This window comes from Somniosus microcephalus, chromosome 13 (assembly GCF_052327205.1).
Source record: "Somniosus microcephalus isolate GS21.2 chromosome 13, FLI_Smic_1.0, whole genome shotgun sequence".
Lineage (NCBI taxonomy): Eukaryota > Metazoa > Chordata > Chondrichthyes > Squaliformes > Somniosidae > Somniosus > Somniosus microcephalus.
In genome coordinates, this window is record NC_140999.1 from 126,727,049 (window position 1) to 126,748,845 (window position 21,797).

Genomic DNA, 21,797 nt, shown 5'->3' on the forward strand with positions numbered 1-21,797 from the left:
GTAGATGGTACACACTGCAGCCACGGTACGCCGGTGGTGGAGGGAGTGAATGTTTAAGGTGGTGGATGGGGTGCCAATCAAGCGGGCTGCTGTGTCCTGGTGATGTCGAGCTTCTTGAGTGTTGTTGGAGCTGCACTCATCCAGGTAAGTGGAGAGTATTCCATAACACTTCTTACTTGTGCCTTGTAGATGGTGGAAAGGCTTTAGGGAGTCAGGAGGTGAGATACTCGCTGCAGAATACCTAGCCTCTGACCTGCTCTTGTTGCCACAGTATTTATGTGGCTGGTCCAGTTAAGTTTCTGGTCAATGGTGACCCCCAGGATGTTGATGGTGGGGGATTCGGCAATGGTAGTACCATTGAATGTCAAGGGGCGGTGGTTAGACTCTCGCTTGTTGGAGATAGTCATTGCCTGGCACTTCTGTGGCACGAATGTTACCTGCCACTTATCAGCCCATGCCTGAATGTCGTTCAGGTCTTGTTGCATGCGGGCATGGACTGCTTCATTATCTGAGGAGTTGCGAATGGAACTGAACACTGTGCAGTCATCGACAAACATCCCCATTTCTGACCTTATGTTGGAGGGAAGGTCATTGATGAAGCAGCTGAAGATGGTTGGGCCTAGGACACTGCCCTGAGGAACTCCTGCAGCGATGTCCTGCACTGTGATGATTGACCTCCAACCACCACAACCATCTTCCTTTGTGGTAGGTATGACTCCAGCCAGTGGGGAGTTTTCCCCCAATTCCCACTGACTTCAGTTTTACTGGGGCTCCTTTATGCCACACTCGGTCAAATGCTGCCTTGATGTCAAGGGCAGTCACTCTCACCTCACCTCTGGAATTCAGCTCCTTTGTCCATGTTTGGACCAAGGCTGTAATGAGCTTGATCCCTCCCCACCCGCTCCCCATCTCCTCCTGAGAGAAATTTGGTCGAACACACAGAAATTCACATAAGGGATCAGTGCCTGTGTTTATTTAACTTATGAGGTTCACTTGACCACTGTATGATGAGATCCCCACAGTTTGATCCCTCAGCCAAATAACTTAGATAAGAGCAGTAAAGCTCAGCTTCCAGGACGAGCTCATGTACAAATACCATTTCAGAATGGAGTCAAGCAGATTTCAAAGTTGACTTAAAAACATAAAATACTGGAAACACTCAGCAGGTCAGGCAGCATTTGTGGAGAGAGAAGTTAACATTTCAGATCGACGACCTTTCAGCAGTTCTGATGAAGGTCATCGACCTGAAACATTGGGGGGGAATTTTGCCAGCCCTGGGGAGGCGGGTATGGAGGCGGGACTGCCGGGACAATGGCAGAAACTGGGAGCGGGTACCAACTCCGTTCCCAACTCGCCTCAGTGCCATCTTCCCGGGAGGCGGGTCCCCGAGTCGTACAGGGACCCATCTCCTTGAGGCAGGAAAGGGATTACAGCCATCTAACTGCCTGTTAACAGGTAGTTAACAGACAGTTAAGAGGATTATCCCCATTTTACCCCTGCAAGTGCGGGCTTCCCGATGGCTGTGAACCTCGCCAGGGTCAGCGAAGCGAGCAGTGGGTCTGCGGGGGTGAGAGGGATCAAAAAGTGCGCTGTAGAGGTGAGTGATGGGTACAAGTGTAAGTATGAGAGGTGATTGTAAAGTATTAGAAAAAGTTTACTTACCTTTGCTTCTTCCTGCAAGCTTCAATGTTTGGGGATCCGGAGGTGCCTCATCTCAACGGCAGAGATGACAGAATGGCTGCTGCATTCTCAGATGCAGCAGCCATCTGAATTCTGCTGAGAAAAGAGGTTCGGTGAGTCTTCAGTACAAGGACTCACCTTAGAACAAAGAGTGTCAGCTGATGTCCTTTGTCACCGGCTTTCCCTTAATTGGCCAGCTAAGCCTGCAGGGCGGGCTTAACAAGGTCAATCAAGGGAAAGTAGCGTGGGTTGGCCGGACCTCATTGGGGGCGGGACTAAAACCCCAAAACCAGCAGTCCCGCCCTCAATGCGCCCCCATTGACAAAATCCAGCCCGTTAACTCTGTTTCTCTTTCCACAGATGCTGCCTGACCTGCGATGTAATGCCGTTGAATGTCAAGGGGCAGTAGTTAGACCTGCTGAGTTTTCCCAGCATTTTATGTTTTATTGCAGATTCCCAGCATCCGCACCATTTTGATTTTGTTTCAAAGTTGACTGTCCAATATGCTTATTGTGGAGCTACTAAATACTCAAATGTGTTGTACAGGTACCAGTATTTACAGATTAGAGTCCAGCTTGAAAAAGGAATGTCAAGTGTCAGCCTTGAGAAAAAATGGTTTAGGTAGAATAAAAGGAACAACAGTAAGGATGTTGCAAAAAGTACATGGGTTCTATAGTAAATGTTGATATAAATAGAAAATACTTACAGGGTAGAGATGGCATATGACCAAGCTTGAGATCTGATTTCACAAGTGATGTATTTTCCACACACCACCACATCCCATTTGTATTTTCATATGCACCTCAAAGCTTCAAATTTTTCAGGTATACATCGCCATTTTGATATCTTGAAAGGCAGGTGCCTTATTCGATTGGGTTATTTTAATTTTGGATCTAGAACTTTCTCACACAAAAAATGAAAGGGGTGAAATTGGTCTTGGGTGGTAGCGCAGAACGGGCGGTAGCGAATCGGTCGCCCGTTTCCCACTCTACCCGATCCTCTTTTCCATTGAAGTCAACAGGAAAGCAAACCAGACAGGATGTAAAATAGGGGACAATTTGCTATTGCCCATTTTGCGCTACTGCCCAAGACCCATTTGACCCCCAAGGTCTTTGGTAAAACAAAAATTTCATAGAATTTTGAATTAAAAAAAAGAAAGACTTGCATTTATATAGCGCCTTTTACGACCTCAGGACATCCCAAAGTGCTTTACAGCCAATTAAGTACTTTTTGAAGTGTAGTCACTGTTGTAATGTAGGAAACACGGCAGCCAATTTGTGCACAGCAAGCTCCCACAAACAGCAATGTGATAATGACCAATTAATCTGTTTTTAGTGATTCTGGATGAGGGATAAATATTGGCCAGTACACCAGGGAAATCTCCCCTGCTCTTCTTTGAAATAGTGCCACGGGTTCTATTACATCCGCCTGAAAGCAGACAGGGCCTTGGTTTAATGTCTCATCCAAAAGACGGCACCTCCGACAGTGCAGCACGCCCTCAGTACGGGACTGGAGTGTCAGCCTAGATTTTTGTGCTCAAGTCTCTGGAGTGAGGCGTGAACTATTAACCTTCTGACTCAGAGGCAAGAGTGCTACCAACTGAACCGCAGCTGATATACAAATTAAGTTTAAAGAAATGAAACATCAACAGGTGTGGGTATTCATGGTGCCCAATCTAGTCATATAGAAATATCAACAGTAACTGGAGAGGCAGTTGTGTCAGAATAGACAAATTCATACATGATTTAACAATTTAGCACACACTGTGGTAAATAGAGGTTTTGTGTGCCTGGATTTACCTGCAGAGTACAAACAGAAGTTGCCATTGCTTTGAAAAAGAAGCAATTCAAAGATTCTGTTTGTTTAATATGTTTCATTAATGCTATTATGGTGTTTGTTTTTGCTTCTGTCCTGGACCATTGATGAAGGGAGTGAGGAGGGAGTTAGAAAGAAATTGATTAGATTATTCACTGACCTCATCTACAATCTTTGTTAGTAGTGTTAAAATGTATTCCTCTCTACACAGTACGAAACTTGTATTATTTGTTTTTTTGAGGACTTGCTGGTGGAAGAGGTATTACCATATTATAGCAATCAGCTGAGTTTACAAGGCACCCAGTAACGGGTTAATGGAACGGCCATGACCTCATTTACAATTTTCTGCTGACTAGACAGTTTCCTTGGTCTGTAATTCATGGGAAAGGAGTGAGTGCAAGACCTCATTGACAAGCTTCTGAAAGATCAATATGCTATCACCCATGGGTCACGGCAGCATGAGGGTGGCATCGACCAGTGAAGCCTTTGATGTGCTAGAGTGATGTGCAGGATGTAGAAATGGATTACTGAAATTTGTCTCTGAAAATATGTCTGAAACCAGCCCAAACAACTGCATCCTACAATGCAGTTTGAACCATGTGCCCTGAAGACAATTGATTGACAATTGCTAGTTCATGCTTTCCCACAGCTCTTTTTTTTGACAAATATATCAAATATATCAATCTGTATCAGTCCAAACCTAAATGGTAAGTGTACCTCAAAGTGGTACAAAGTGGCAAAAATAATACTTACCCCATCTCGCACGGCAACAAGTTTACTCATCAGAGTGTTGTTGCGTGCCAGTGCTACCCAGAGGTGTCTCTTCAGCAGAGTCCCTTTGATGTTTTACATATAGAATCATATAGAAATTTACAGCACCAAAGGAGGCCATTTGACCCATTGTGTCTGTGCCAGCCGAAAAAGAGCAATCCAGCCTAATCCACTTTCCAGCTCTTGGTCCGTAGCCTTGTAGGTTACGGCACTTCACGTGCACATCCGATTTAAATGTGATGAGGGTCTCTGCCTCTACCACTCTTTCAGGCAGTGAGTTCCAGACCTCCACCACCCTCTGGGTGAATAAAGTTCTCCTCAACTCCCCTGTAATCCTTCTACCAATTACTTTAAATCGATGCCCGCTGGTTATTGACCTCTCTGCTAGGGGAAATAGGTCCTTCCTGTCCACTCTATCTAGGCCCCTCAAAATTGTATACACCTCAATCAAGTCTCCCCTCAGCCTCCTCTGTTCCCAAAAAAACCAGCCACAGCCTATCCAATCTTTGCTCATAGCTAAAATTCTCCAGTCCTGGCAATATCCTCATAAATCTCCTCTATACTCTCTCTAGTGTAATCACATCTTTCCTGTGATGTGGTGACCAGAACTGTACATAGTACTCTAGCTGTGGCCTAACTAGTCTTTTATATAGTTCAAGCATAACCTTCCTGCTCTTATATTCTATACCTCGGCTAATAAAGGAAAGTATCCCGTATGCCGCCTTAACCACCTTATCTACCTGTCCTGCTACCTTCATGGATCTGTGTGACTCCAAGGTCCCTCTGTTATTTCTCAGTATCCTACCATATATTCTGTATTCCCTTGCCTTGTTAGCCCTCCCCAAATGCATTACCTCACACTTCTCCGGATTGAATTCATTTAACATTTTTCTGCCCACCTGACCAGTCCATTGATATCTTCCTGCAGTCTGCAGCTTCCTTCCTCACTATCAACCACACAGCCAATTTTTGTATCATCTGCAAACTTCTTAATCATTGAAGTCTAAATCATTGATGTATACCACAAAAAGCAAGGGACCTAGTACTGAACCCCGCGGAACCCCACTGGAAACAGCTTTCTAGTTACAAAAACATCCGTCAACCATTACCCTTTGTTTCCTGCCACTGAGCCAATTTTGGATCCAGCTTGCCACTTTCCCTTGGGTCCCATGGGCTTTTACTTTTCTGACATAAAGACATGACAAAGAATGACCTGGATGCTGCATCTGTATAAATTCTTATATTACGAGCTTTCAATTGACTGAAAACTGGGCTTGAACCAAGTTTTCAGACAATGAAAACCCCAGATTTTTAAAAGTTGTCTCTATCTCCAAAATGAATGGAGACGGTGCAGAAGAGCTGATACTCGTTGAGAGACTTTAGTTATGAGGAGAAACGTGGCCTCTTTTCATTAGAACATTTTTGATTTGGCACCCCATCGACCACCTGAAAAATTCACTCCCTCCACCACCGGCATACTGTGGCTGCAGTGTGTACCATCAACAAGATGCACTGCAGCAACTCGCCAAGGTTTCTTCGGCAGCACCTCCCAAACCCGCAACCTCTGCCATCTAGAAGGACAAGGGCAGCAGGTGCATGGGAACACCACCACCTCCAAGTTCCCCTCCAAGTCATACACCATCCTGACTTGGAAGTATATCGCCGTTCCTTCATCATTGCTGGGTCAAAATTCTGGAACTCCCCACCTAACAGCACTGTGGGAGTACCCTCACCACATGGACTGCAGCAGTTCAAGAAGGCGGCTCACCACCATCTTCTCAAGGGCAACTAGGGATGGGTAATAAATGCTGGCCTTGCCAGCGATGCCTACATCCCATGAATGAAGAAAAAAAAAAGGTTAGGGGGAGATCTGATAGAGATGTTCAAAATTATGAGGTGTTTGGACAAGGAAAATAGAGGAAACAAAATATGTCCATTGTTTTGTGAGTCAGTGACTGGAGGGCATAAATTTAAGATCATTGGCAAAAGAATGAAGGGAGAGATTAGAGTTGTTTTATGTAGAGAGTTGTTAGGATATGGAGTGCCCAGCAATTGTGGTGGAAACAGATTACATGATAGCTTTTAAAAGGATAAATAGAAGAAAATTGCAAGGGTAAAGAAAAGAGCAGTAGAATGGGACTAAATAGATAGTTCTTTCAGAAAGCTGGCACAGGCGTGATGGGCCAAATCATACAGCACAGAAGGAGGCTGTTCAGCCCATCGTGTCTGTGCCGGCTCTTTGAAAGAGCTATCCATTTAGTCCCACTCCCTTGCTCTTTTGCTATAGCCCTGCAAATTTCACCGTTTCAACTATATATCTAATTCCCTTTTGAAAGTTACTATTGAATCTGTTTCCACCACCCTTTCAGGTAGTACATTCTAGATCGTAACAACTCGTTGCATAAAAAAAATTCTCATAATTTTCCCCCTGGATTTTTTGCCAATTACCTTAAATCTGTGTCCTCTGGTTAATGGCCCTCCTGCCAATGAAAACAGTTTTTCCCCATCTGCTCTATCAAAACCCCATATAATTTTGAACACCTCTATTAAATCTCCCCTTAATCTTCTCTGCTCTAAGGAGAACAATCCAAGCTTTTTCCCCCCTATTTACCTTATCAATCCCAGATAATGAAGTAAATTCAGTTTTGGAAATCCTTCTTGCACAATTCATCCATCCTGCACTGCACTGAGACTTAAGTATTTTTAAATCAGTAAAGATAGTGCCTTGCAGAAGATCACTCCCAGTTTGTGATAAGACTTGTATTATTGAGCAAACCCCTCCAGTAATTGGAACAGGTGGCAATGAGGTTCCAGAAGTGGTCTTCTTGAAGAATTCCTTTGTTCAATTCCCCCATGAAGATTGAAATGAAGGAAAGACCACAAGCATTCTGCAGGAAATAAATTCCCCATCTGGCTTATATGGAGGTTCACATGGCTTTAAGAAGTTGCTGTGCATGTCCTGGATTAAAGATTTTCCTGAGAAAGGAATTACACCAATCTGCTCATTCAGAGTGTTCTGAACGAAGAGAGATTGGGGGAAATTGTGGGCATCTTGAATAATTTTTTTTTCATTCCATTTAAAATATAAAATGACAGATAATTGGCAAAGTGTAGTCCTTTTCTTTTCCTAAACATCTCTTAGTTGTTGAAAGTACTTGTCTTCCTAAAAAGAACTTTTCCTTAAATTATTGAGTTACATCAAGTTTACAGCACAGAAACAGGCCATTCGGCCCAACTGGTCTATGCCAGCATTTATGCTCCACACAAGCCTCCTCCCACCCCTTTTCATCTAACCCTATCAGAATACCCTTCTATTCCATTTTCCCTCATGTGCTTATCTAACTTCCCCTTAAATGCATCTGTGCTATTTGCCTCAACTACTCCTTGTGGTAGCAAGTTCCACAGTCTAACCACTTTTTGGGTAAAGACATTTCTCCTGAATTCCGTATTGGATTTATTAGTGACTATCTTATATTTATGGCCTCTAATTTTGGTCGCCCCCACAAGTATTAAAAATTCATTATTGTTGCAGTGCACTCTTAAATTATTTAACCTTTTTAGATTTGTAATTATTTTAGCATTCAGATGGGCTTAAGTGTCATCTGGAGGGTTGACCAAAATAAAATTATTAGCCAAAATTTTCTACTTGAGTTCTGCTGGCTCCAGGCATAACTTGTATGGACTAGCGTAAGTAATGCAGCAGAGGCACCAATTCTGGGATTTTTTACCAGAAATGACAGGGGGCACACAACATATCCACCCATATATGGGTAGGCATCTTTTGCAGCAAGTCCACTGGACAGCAATTGGGAATAGGAACTCTGGCGGTTGTTTCCAACACTAACCAAGGGGCACTGGCTCCAATTCTAGGGCCCCTAGTCCCAATTTGCTGGCCACAAGGGAGACCACTTGGAGTCCAGTGTTACTGAGGGCAGGCGGTGATGCCATTAAAGCTATTCAAGACAAGTCATGAGTGCTCATGGTGTTCTGGGCAACATTTCACCCTTAGCCGATACCAACACCTGAGCCAATATACAAATTAACTGGTCATTCACCTCATTGTTGTTTATGGGATCTATATGTGCAAAATGGCTGTTACTTTTACTTACATAAATTACTGCACCTCAAAGCAATTAATTCTCTGAGGTTTTCTGGCATATTTCTGACAGACATGATAAGGTGTTTATATAAATGTCTTCTTTTAAACCTGTTTTCCTGAAGATGCTGATTTGTGCTTTCTACACGTGTTTGCTTCGCTTAACTGGTGATTTTTCACGTGAGAGTCGAATTAACCATGGGGGTCACAGCTGAGCCGAATCTTGTTCTCATTCGATGTCTATACGCGCATTCTTTCCAGCAAGTCCACTGGACAGCAATTGGGAAAAGGAACTCTGGCGGTTGTTTCCATCACTAACCAAGGGGCACTGGCTCCAATTCTAGAACCCCTAGTCCCAACTTGCCATGGAAAGTTACTAACCTGTAAGCCTCAGTACCACACACAACAGTGCATTTAGCCACTGGACCATGGTGAGAACAACTCTTAGGAGTCTTGAAAGCAGCAAAAGGAATTCAGTTCTCAAAGGAGTTCATTAAAAGTCTTCTCATCCCTCGTTGAAAAGCAGTTGAGATTAATTTGATTGAAAAAGGCAACAGCTGTCTTGGTGATACCAACGCTGTAATGATCAGTAACCTGTCATTCTGGAATGGTACACTAGGTGGTGCTGTATGTATATAAGAGTGGGCTACCCAGGATGCACTAGGCTACCCACAAGGCAGCAGTCAAGATGGAGGCCTCTACAGATACTGTACATAGTCCACATGTGCTCAATAAAGTGTCTAGCAAAAGCTAGCTGTTCTTAATAAAAATGACTAGTTATTAATGAACATAACATGGTACAAGGATTGGTAAGATCTGCTGAATATTGTGCAATGCGACATGGAGAATTTGAAGCCACCAGAGCGTTTGAAACTCACAGGAAATGTCGACTACAATTGGCAGACTTTTAAACAACAATTCAAACTCTACATTGCTGCCATCGGGTACGATATGAAGCCAGACGCAAGGAAAATAGCGTTGCTGCTCACGGTTGCAGGCCCACAAGTGATAGAGGTATTTAATACATTTGTATTTAATCCAGAGGAGAACAGAGAAAAATTAGACGATGTGCTAAAGAAGTTCGATACACATTGTTCTCCCAAAAACAATGAAACCTATGAGAGGTACATCTTCCATTCTCAGGCACAGCAGCAAAATGAGACTTTTTGATAGCTTTTTGACTGATCTGAAACTGAAAGCACATGTAATTTTTCTGAGCTGAAAGCATCCATGATTCGTGACCAGATTGTGTTTGGTATTCATGATAAAAAAGTCAGGGAACGTCTGTTGAGAGAAACCGAACTAACATTGGAAATTGCTGTGAAAATATGCCAAGCTAGCGAGCTAGCTCAAAAGCATGCCAAGACTTTCAGTGAAATCAATGATGATGCGATTGCAGTAAGTGCTGCTGTCGGTGCTGTGTCCTACAAGGGGAAGAAACATGGGCAGAACAGAAGTGAAAAGCAATCGGAGGAAGGAATTTTTAATTGTAAACGCTGTGGTTACAAACACCAGTTAAAACAATGTCCAGCGTTTGGAAAAATGTGCACAAAATGTCATGGAAAGAATCACTTTGCCAAACAATGCTTTTCAAAAGTAAAAACTAAGAAAGGGCAATGAGTTAATGTAATTGAGGACACTGATTTAAGTGAGACATGTTTTGTAGGAATGGTGTCATGTGACAATATCAAAAAGGATACAGAAAATGTGCAGCCCTCAGGAATAAACTGTTGAGTCTGTGTGTCCCAGTTATGCTTATGATCAATCACTGGACACAGACAACAAGAATAACTTTTAACAGGTCTTTACTATTCGGAGGTCAGGGCTGAACTGCCCAGCAAATCCCTACACAACACTTATATACCGGTGTGGTCACCACCGGTATTACAGTATACAACAGCCAAGAGAAAGTAGTACATCTCTTAAGGTAGTTCTCTTAAGGTGGAAAAGGTTACATACACCACAATCCTCTCTTTTTAGCCTAACAGTTATATCCCCATTTAACATAACATAATAACATATATATATATACAACTTCATGCAAAACAGTTCAAAGATTCAGTCTCTGAGGAGGCCTCCTGATTCGAGTTGGATAACACCTTTCAGGGGTCTCTGATTCTCGTTGCTGGGGTGACTCATCTAGTTGGTCTCTTATGGATTGGACATCATCATCAGGTACATTCACTTCTGAGGTAGATGCTTCAGGTTCACTAACTTCTTCCACGGTTGTCTCTGCCGTAACCATGGGTTCGACCCTTGTTCTCGATTCTACCAGTTGGTCAGCATGACGCCGTATTACATTTTCACCAATATCTACCGTGTACATCAGGGGTCCTTGTCTGGCCCGAATTGTTCCAGATTGCCATTTCTCGTTTTTATAGTCCCGGGCTAACACTGGTTGTCCTATTTCGAAACTCCGAGTGGTCTTGTTATTTATATGCTGGAACTGTTTGTTTTCAACTTCCCTCCGCACATTTGGTTTTAACAAGTCCAACCTGGACCGCAACCTCCTGTTATAGAACATCATGGCAGGACTTTGGTTTGTCACTGCATGAGTGGCGTTTCGATATGCCAGTAGGAATTTGTCCACCTTGTGTTGTAGTGGAATCTGATCTTCGCTCATGGCCTTTATTGCTTTTTTGAAAGTTTGTACAAATCTCTCGGCCAACCCGTTTGTAGCCGGATGATATGGGGCAGAGGTATAATGTTTCACCCCATTCTTCTTCATGAATTTCTGGAATTCTTCTGACACGAACTGCGGTCCGTTGTCTGAACATATTTGTTCTGGCAATCCATTTCTTGCAAATATTGTTCTTAGCACCGCGATCGTCTTTTCCGAGGTAGTGGTAGTCATCTTAATCACTTCTGGCCATTTAGAATGTGCGTCCACCGTAATTAAAAGCATGGAGTCCATGAATGGACCAGCAAAGTCAATATGTACACGTTGCCATGGGGTTGAAGGCCATTCCCATGGATGCAGCGGTGCAATCGGAGGTGCATTTTGCACTTTTTGGCACCCTGAGCAGCTTTTCGTCAGATCCTCTATCTGTTGGTCGATACCCGGCCACCACACATATAAGCCCTAGCAAGGCTTTTCATCTTGACTCCCCCCAGATGACCTTCATGCAGTTCCTTTAGAACTCTCTCTCTTAACTTAGGAGGAATAATCACCCTTGTTCCATACATCAATGTTCCTTGACAGACGGACAGCTGTTCTCGTCTTGCTGAGAATGCCGGTAACAGTGGATCACCATGTGCTGGCCATCCCTTCACTGTCACTTCGTAGACCCGGGACAGTGTCGGGTCGTTCCTGGTTTCTCTTTCAATACTTGCATTGGTGACTGGTAAACATTCGATGATGGTCGAGTGAAATAACTCAACAGGGTCAACCGTCGGTGCCTCCTCCTCTGTAGGTAGTGGCAGGCGCGACAGCCCATCAGCATTACCATGCTGCTTTGTACCTTTGAATTCAATCTGATATTGATGTGCCCCTAGGAAAAGGGACCATCTCTGGAGTCTCTGTGCTGTCATCACCGAAACGCCCTTCTTAGGGTTAAAAATGGATACCAACAGCTCGTGGTCTGTCAGAAGCGTAAACTTTTGGCCCTGCAGGTAATGATTAAACTTCTTTACTCCCCACACAAGGCTGAGAGCCTCCCTATCTATCTGAGCATAGTTGTGCTCCGCGGAGGGCAATGATCTGGATGCGAACGCGACTGGCCTCTCCAGGCCATTTGGCAACTTGTGTGAGATTACTGCCCCAATACCATATGGAGAAGCATCACAAGCCAAACGAATAGGCAGCGTTGGGTTGAAGTGAGCCAACACTTCCTCTGAGGTGATCAATGCCTTGCTTTTGCGAAAGGCCCTCTTACAGTCCTCGCTCCACTTCCATGGTACTCCCTTCTGCAAAAGAGCGTTCAGCGGGTGCAGCACCGTGGATAAATTTGGCAGAAACTTATGGTAAAAGTTAATCAACCCTAGGAACGACCTCAACTGGGATACATTATCCGGAGCGGGAGCCTTCACAACAGCTTCAATCTTGTCAGGAGACTTATGAAGCCCCTCCTGGTCAATGACATGACCACAGTACGTGATCCGCTTCTGAAAGAACTCACATTTCTGGTGATTAACTCGAAGTCCATATTCTTTCAATCTGGTGAGCACCAGTTCCAAATTTGCAAGGTGTTCCTCATCATCATCTCCTGTAATCAGAATATCGTCCAGGTAACATTGTGTGCCTGGAATTCCCTGTAATACCTGCTCCATGGCCCTCTGCCAAATTGCTGGAGCCGATGCCACTCCAAAAACCAGTCTATTATACCGGTACAAGCCTCTATGCGTGTTGATCGTGAGATACTGGCGTGACTCTTCCTCAACTTCCATCTGTAAGTACGCCTGCGCCAGGTCTATCTTGGTGAAGTGTTTCCCGCCAGACAACAAAGCGAAGATATCCTCAATCCGCAGAAGCGGATACTGCACCGTGTGAAGCACCGGATTAACAGTGATCTTGAAATCTCCCCAGATGCGAACCTTCCCCGGTTCCCCCGGCTTGTTGCTCGATGAACGCTTCATGACGGGAACAATGGGCGTAGCCCACTCACTCCAGTCTACCTTAGACAGTACTCCTGAACGTTCTAGCCCTTCCAGCTCAGCTTCCACAGCAGGTTGTATCGCATAAGGTACCGGTCTGGCTTTGAAAAATTTCGGGTTTGCATGTTCTTCAACCTTGATGTTTGTCGTAATTCCTCTCAGTGTTCCCAGTCCCTGTTGGAACACCTCTTTAGCATCGTCCAATATTCTGGACAATCGTTTAGGTTTGACATCTTTTTTTACCGGAATCTACCGTTAGTGCTTTTAAGGAATGCCAGTCCATATTTATTTTCCTAATCCACTCCCATCCCAGTAGTGGTGGACCTCCCTCAGGCAGCACATATAAGTCCATTCCTCGGCTTTCTTTGCCCTTGTGGACCACCTTTACCTCTATCTTCCCGATGGGGTATACTCTTTGCCCCGTGTATGTTTTCAATACAATCTCTGTATCCCGTAGGGGAATATATGGGAATAACCTTTTGTAATCTTGCTTATTCATGACCGTCAATGCCGATCCAGTGTCCAATTCCATCTTCTCTTGGACTCCTGCTATCTGAAGTGTGACCCAAATTGTTTGGAGGTTTGCTTCCTTACCAACATTGTGTACTCTTAGACTACCCAGTTCATTACTGCTGGAGTCTGAATCTGACTTCTGTTCATTCGAACTGTTCTCTGTCACCTTGTGTACCTTTCTGTACTTTTCCTGCGGTGACTTTTTGTTGCTGGTCTTCTTTCCTGACCGGCATACTTTAGCTATGTGCCCAAGCCTGCCACATTTTCTGCATTCCTGATTTTTGAACCAGCACTGGTTCTGATCGTGCGTTGTCTTTCCACAATGATAACATTTTACTGTACCCAAGACCATTTGATTGGTGCTGAGTTCCGGTGACCGTAGCTGCATTTCCGCCGTGCCTCTCGCTGCGGCTTCTTGCGATGCTGCAATAGTGACAGCTTTATCAAGCGTAAGATCATTCTCCTCAAGCAGTCGCTTTTGTGTTCCTTCTTTTAACAATCCACACACAAATTTATCTCTCAGCGCATCTGCTAGTCCTGTTCCAAACTAACAGTACTTCGATAGCTTATGCAGTTCAATTAAAAATTCAGCGTTGCTTTCGTCTTTCAGCTGCGTTCTTCTGTAAAATTTAAATCGTTCCGCTATCATCAGCGGCGTGGGGTTTAAATGATTTTTCAGGACAGTAACAATATTCGCAAAAGTCTGATCCGCCGGTTTATTTGGTGATAGAAGGTGCTTCAATAGCCCGTATGTCTTCGCACCCATTGAGGTTAATAAGGTTAGTGCTTTCTCATCATCTGGTACCTTATTTGCTTTACAATAAACTTCCATGCATTCTACATACGTGGTCCAATCTTCGATATCGCTATAAAGGTATTAATGTTCCCATGTTTAGGCATCCTTGCAAGTTTTAAAATTTTCTTTTTCTCAAAATGGCGGCTTCCCGCGCTTGTCTTCTTCCCCCGCCTACTAAAATGGTGGCTTCCCGTGCTTGGCGGTCTTTCCCGCGCTCGTCTTCTTCCCCTGCCGACTACAATGGCGGATTCCCGCGTTTGCCTTCTTCCCCCGCTGGCCGCAATGGCGATTGCCGTGCTGCTGCCGTTCTCGCCTCCCCAGCGGTTCTCAATTCCCCGACGCTGCTTTGCCTCGCAGCCCCGCTTGCAGCCCGGTCCTTTACACCGGCTGCGTTTGAGTTCTCCGCGGCTCTCGTGCCTTAAGCTGCCCCAGTCGCTGCGCCTCTCGGCCTCGATTGCAGCCCGGCCCTTTTTACCGGCCGTGGTTGAGTTCTCCGCCCTTATTCCTCCGTTTTCCCTCCCCTACTCCACAGCCAACACGGCCGACTTTCTGCTCGTGTCGCTGATCGGCTTACCCACCACCGTGGTAGAAGGGATGATCACTGCCTGTCGCTGATGGAGGGCTTCGTGGCCAGAATTTTTCTTTTTAACCCGGGTTCTCGATGCTCCCGTGCGATGGTGCTCAGCAGGATGATGAGGGCGGATGCCTCTTCTCGACGCCCGTTCTGAGGACGAAACTGCCTTGGATGTAAAACTGCCGCAGGGTAAGATCGGACTCGTCGCCACTGTTGAGTCTGTGTGTCCCAGTTATGCTTATGATCAATCACTGGACACAGACAACAAGAATAACTTTTAACAGGTCTTTACTATTCGGAGGTCAGGGCTGAACTGCCCAGCAAATCCCTACACAACACTTATATACCGGTGTGGTCACCACCGGTATTACAGTATACAGCAGCCAAGAGAAAGTAGTACATCTCTTAAGGTAGTTCTCTTAAGGTGGAACAGGTTACATACACCACATAAACAATGCTGAACATAAAGTTAATGCAGTAAAAGAGGACAAATGGATGATCCCACTGCAGGTAAATGGAGCATTAGTTACATTGAAAGTAGACACTGGGGCAAAAGCGAACTTAATCAGTATGAGTGGCATTAACAATATGAAAGAAAAGCCCAAAATACAGAAAAAGTCAGTACTACTGAAGGACTATAATGGACAAAAAATAGATAGCTTAGGTGTATGCAGATTTAAAGTGACAATCAAAGACAAAGTGCATCATCTCATGTTTTCTGTTGTGCTGAAGGACTTGATTCACTACTGGGTGACAAAGCTTGTGAGGACTTAGAACTGGTCAAGAGAGTCTACCGTATAAACTGTGCCATAAGCAGACCAGATGACTCGGTGGATTCTGTAGTGAATAATTTCCAGGATGTGTTCAAAGGATTTGGAGTTCTACCATTCACTTACATGATCCAGCTAAAGGAGGATGTTCAGCCAGTGGTACATGCTCCACGAAGAGTTCCAACACCCCTGCGTGACCGGCTCAAGAATGAACTGGACAGAATGACCACACTAGGAGTCATCAGGAAAGTCGAAGAGCCAACAGACTGGGTTAACTCCATGGTATGTGTAAAGAAAAAGAACAATGATCTAAGAATATGCATGGATCCAAAGGACTTAAATGCAAACATAAAACGTAAACACTACCAGATTCCCAAGCGAGAATAAATCACCAGTGAAATGTCAGGTGCCAGATACTTTACAAAGCTCGATGCCTCACAAGGATTTTAGCAACTAAAACTGGATGAAGAGAGTGTAGTGTATGTACCTTTAAGAGAGAACTACTTTCACAGCTCCTGTATACTGTAGTACCGGCAGTGACCACACCTGTACATAAGCCTTGAGCATGCCTCTGTACTGTCAGTCTTTAGACTACCCTCCTCCAGTAAACACCTGTTGATTGTTAAGTTACAGCCTCCGTGTAGTTATTGGAAAACATCATACTTTAAGAATCACGGATTCAACAGAGAGCACCAAATACTGTACCTTCAACATACCATTTGGCAGGTATTGTTTCCTCAGAATGCCTTTTGGGATAATATCTGCATCTGAAATCTTTCATAGAGCGATGGAACACATAATTGAAGGTCTGGAAGCAGTTCGGGTGTATGTTGATGACATCATCATCTGGGGCTCCACACTGAAAGAACACAATGAGAGACTGACTAAAGTGCTACAGAGCATACGCCGGAATGGACTGAAGCTCAACAAAGCCAAGTGTCAGTTTGGCGTCCAGGAAGTCACTTTCCTAGGAGATAATCTATCTGGTAAAGGAATAGAGCCAGATATGGAAAAAGTAAACGCCATACTCAAAATGCCCCGACCCACTGACAAAAAAGGAGTGTTACGCATCATGGGGATGATAAACTTCATTGGAAAGTTCATTCCTAACTTGTCAGCCAAGACAGCCTGTCTGCGAGGCCTGCTAGGTAAAACAAATGAGTTCGCATGGACAGAAAGACATGAACAAGAGTGGATAAACCTCAAAACAGTGCTGACAACCACACCTGTACTCACCTTCTTTGACCCAACAAAAAGAATCAAAGTGTCAACGGATGCATCAAAAGATGGCCTAGATGCGGTCTTGCTGCAAGCAGAGGGTGAAGATTGGAAGCCTGTTGCCTATGCCTCCAGGTCTATGACTGATACTGAGTGTCGATACGCCCAGATTGAAAAGGAATGTCTAGGCTTGGTAGTTGGACTAGAAAAGTTTCATGGCTACATATATGGACTTCCCACCTTCACAGTTGAGACAGACCACAGCCCACTGGTTGCCATCATAAAAAAGAACCTGAATGAGATGTCTCCAAGGATTCAACGACTCATGATGAAGCTGCAAAGATATGACTTTGAACTGATCTACACACCAGGCAAATACATAGTGTTAGCAGATGCACTATCCCGAGCACCCACAATGAGTCATTGAGCTCTACTGAAGAAGACGTGGATGTTCATGTGAGTATGGTCACTACTGCGCTGCCTGTGCCAGACACAAAATCAAAGCAAATAGCAGAAGAAACAGTAAAAGATACAGTATTACAAACAGTAATAGAGAACATTCATCATGGTTGGCCAAAAGGTTCCTGTCCAAAATATTTTCACATAAGGTCAGAATTGAGTGTCGCAAGTGGACTATTACTAAAACAGAACAGAATAGTAATTGCACAGGCTCTACGTCAAGACATGCTCAAAAGGATTCATGAGGGACACCTCGGAATTGAAAAATGCAAAAGGAGAGCAAGAGACACTGTTTATTGGCCTGGCATAAATAAGGACATTGAGAACATGATAGGCAAATGTGAGACATGTCAGAAACACCAAAACAAACAAGCAAAGGAACCAATGATAGTAGCTGACATACCAACAGCACCATGGCAAAAGGTTGGTATGGACCTTTTTCATTTAAATGGTAAAGACTATCTAATAGTGATTGACTACTATTCTAACTATCTTGAGATGGCGCTGCTCTCAAGCACCACAGCAAGCAGTGTCATAATGCATGTGAAATCCATCTTCGCCAGACATGGAATTCCCAGGATTACCGTTAGCGACAATGGTCCGTGCTTCAACTGTAAGGAGTGGCAACAGTTTGCAGCACATTATGACTTTCAACACATCACATCCAGCCCTTTGTATGCTCAGTCGAATGGTAAGGCAGAGAAAGGTGTTCAAGTTCTCAAGCAGCTACTGAATAAAGCAACAGAAAGCAAGTCTGATCCTTATCTCGCCCTGCTGAGCTACCGAGCCTTACCTTTAGACTCTGGTTCTTCACCTGCTGAACTCCTAATGGGTTGCAAGTTGCGTACCATGCTACCCTGCTGTGCAAAAGAAAAGCAGAGTAAGGAACTGAGACAGAGACTTCAACTGTTAAAGCTGAAACAGAAATCATACTATGACAAGTCATCCAAAACTCTGAAGCCATTGACAAGGGTTGATGTTGTCAGGATTGAGGATCCAGATGCATGGAACAGGAAAGCTACAGTTCTTGAGGAAGTAGGACCACGGTCATACACTGTTAGAACTGAGGAAGGACAGATTCTCAGGAGGAACCGCTGTTCCCTCCTAAAAACACAAGAGGCTATCGAAGAGCAAATCGATGACAATGCCGCAACTGAATCTTGTCACTCACCACCAGAACAATCTAACACAAATACACATACAGGCTCTCATGAAAACACATCAGACTTACCTGTGCTGAGAAGATCCACACGTGAAGTAAAAAAGCCTGATAGACTTAATCTTTGAGTACAAAGAAAACTACATTGAAAATGTATTGACTGTTGAAGATGTTTATGTTGTTATTGATTGATATTGATTGATACTGATTTTGTTTAACCTCAAAGAAAAGGGGATGTAATGATCAGTAACCTGTCATTCTGGAATGGTACACTAGGTGGTGCTGTATGTATATAAGAGTGGGCTACCCAGGATGCACTAGGCTACCCACAAGGCAGCAGTCAAGATGGAGGCCTCTACAGATACTGTACATAGTCCACATGTGCTCAATAAAGTGTCTAGCAAAAGCTAGCTGTTCTTAATAAAAACTACTAGTTATTAATGAACATAACAAACACTATGTTGAAACTAATGAGAATTTTGCCAGAGGAAAAACACAGAAGAAATAAAACAGGATAGGAGAACTGAGAGACAAGTGAAATGCATAGAATAGAACACTCAGCAAACAGTGGGATACATTATACTAGTTGGATATGGAAAGTAACTAACAGCAAATAGAAAATGAAGGATGGTCACTGTCCACAGGGGGAAATTTAATCATGTATTTTGCACTATTTGGGATTTTATCCATGAAAGGAATTTAGGTTTTTCTGGATACTTTAGTGGTCTTCAAAAAAGCCTAGCTGAGAGTAGCTGATTCCAGTTAAGAATGTAGTTTGTGATGTCCATCAGCCTTTTCATAGGCCTTCTCATGCCTACAGATAAGGTTCTGAATTGGTCAGCGTGATCTAAAGTGCTGTGTAGGCATTTTCACATGCATCCCGCAAATGGACAGCAATTGGCAGGAGGAGAATGGAGACATTGTACCTAAAATGGAGAAAAATAGTTGAGCCAGACCGAAACAAACTGGGCTGGAGAATCTGGGTGGAAGCACAGGCAGTCGTGCAAACTCATGGAGGAATCTGACTGAAGCTTTATCTATCACCCCACAGGAAGAGGGTGAGTGAGTGTAGAGCAAATTGCCCAGGCAAATTAATAGGAAATGGAGCTATTTGAGTTACTCTGTGCTTCAGGTATAATAGGCGTACATAAGTAATATGTTGTAGATAATAAGGCAGAACCTAGACCTGTGCGAGAAACCTGTGGTATCTCAATTGTGGACAGCATGATCAAACTGGGGCACAATTTACATTTCAAAACTTTCTTTTGGCCAAAATGAGTAAAGTCTTAAAAGCATATGTACCAATTAGATAATTTCTGTAATTCCCCAGCTAAAGGAACTAGAGACAGGTAAGCAAATGAGGAAGGTGATGGAGGGGTTAATGAACATTGCTGATCATTAGTATCCCTTGGCTGGAGCAGATGTTTGGACTGAAGTTTCTGTCAATCCCTTTAGAGTTTATTTGGGTCTCCTTTTAGTTAGGATCCACATTCTGGAACTAAGGGGATGATTTTCCCCGGATACTTTAGGCGGTAAAGAACCTCTGAGGTGGCCAAGATGGGGTCTTAAGCTGAAATGCCGGTTTAGCCTGTGTTTAACGCGAGGCGCCATCTTGATAAAGGTGTTGAAGCTTGCACTAGGAATGGCCGCCCAGAGGATTGTTAAGCAGCTGATTGCCACTTAAATTGCCTGATGGTGCTCATTAAGGAGGCTGCACAAGCTTTTGGTGGATAGCACTTGACCTAACGCCCTCTCCTAACAGTGACCCCATGATTGGGAGTAAACACGGTGTTGGTGTGGATTTCAATCATTACTTAGAGGTATATCACTATTTCATGTTCACTTGCTGCTGGAGCTGTGAAGAGGACCTCTGAAACACATTGGGAGACTTACTGGGACACTTTGCCAAAACTTCACCAATACTCGAGAAAAATTTATTCTGGAAATTCTCTGAGGACTTCACCTAAATAGAGTAAGTGCTGTACTACTCCACCTTGCTGGACACCTTATAGGAGTAACCAGGAGAAAGGGAGTGCGTGGTCATGGGTATCTTGTTAGGGGTCTCCCTTGGTCTGGATGAGTAATGGGAGGAGGACATGAAGCCAGGCAGAGCAGCATCAGCTGCTGCAGGAGAGAGGGACAGGAGAGCGAAGTGGCATCCTTCCCCCCGTGGACAACACTCCTCCTCTGGACCTCCTCCACCAGAAATCCAGTGACAGTCCGAGAACCTGTGCACCCTCTCCCTTGGTACCTGAGCCATCCTGCAACATACCACCAACACACTCCAGAAGTGGGTACGAGGAGCCCACATACACTGCTCCATGAAAATTGCGTCTAATCAGCATTTGAGTGCTAAACATGCAGGTGTCTGTAATAAATTTGAAGTCCCTTTGGACTATGTGTTCAATAGCTTGAAGCTGGCTCCATATTGGTAACAATTATGATTTTTATTAAGTATAAGTGAGACTTGCCGCACGCAGTATTTGAGCAGCAGTTTACAAGGAACAATTGATAATTACATTACTCCGTTGATCCTTGGTTCGAAGGCGTGACCCATTCCCCATTCCTCCTACTCACAAACACTTGAATACCTTGTCCCACATTTCATGGATGGAACATACCTGGGTAATTTTCCACATTGTCTTCAGAACTACAGCCAGGATTTTGTCAGGGCCATTAGCTTTTGCTATGTCTGGTGAACTCAGCTGCTTCTTAATGTCCACATCAAGTGAACCAAATCGGCTGGACACTAGCATCTTTGATGATGGAGACCTCAGGAGGGGACTGGGTGGGATCATTCACTTGGGACTTTTGGCTGAAGATGCTTGCTACTACATGGAGTAGTTGAGGTGAATAGCATAGCATAGATACATTAAAGGGGAAGCAAGATAAGCACATGAGGAAGAAAGGAGTTAGAAAGTTATGCTGATAGAATTAGATGGAGAGGGATGGGAGGAGGCTCGTGTGGAGCATAACATGTATCTGTTGGGCCAACTGGCCTGTTTCTGTGCTGTAACTACTACGTAATATTATGTAACCCCTTGAGTAGATAAAATAATTAAAGGTTGCAAATGTAATCCCTTGTAAAAGGCTTTTAAATTCACAATGTTCCTCAAATCTTCCCAGGCTTTTGCGATTTTCAAATAGTCTCCTTCATGAGTTTTTCCAACTGTAAATTGCCCATTTGAACAGAACCATTCCTTTTTTATTAGGCTTATATTGGCTAGAGTTTAGAAGAATGAGAGGGGATCTCATTGAAACTTATAAAATTCTAACAGGACTAGACAGACTAGATGCAGGAAAGTTGTTCCCGATGGCCGGGGAGTCCAGAACCAGGGGTCACAGTCTAAAGA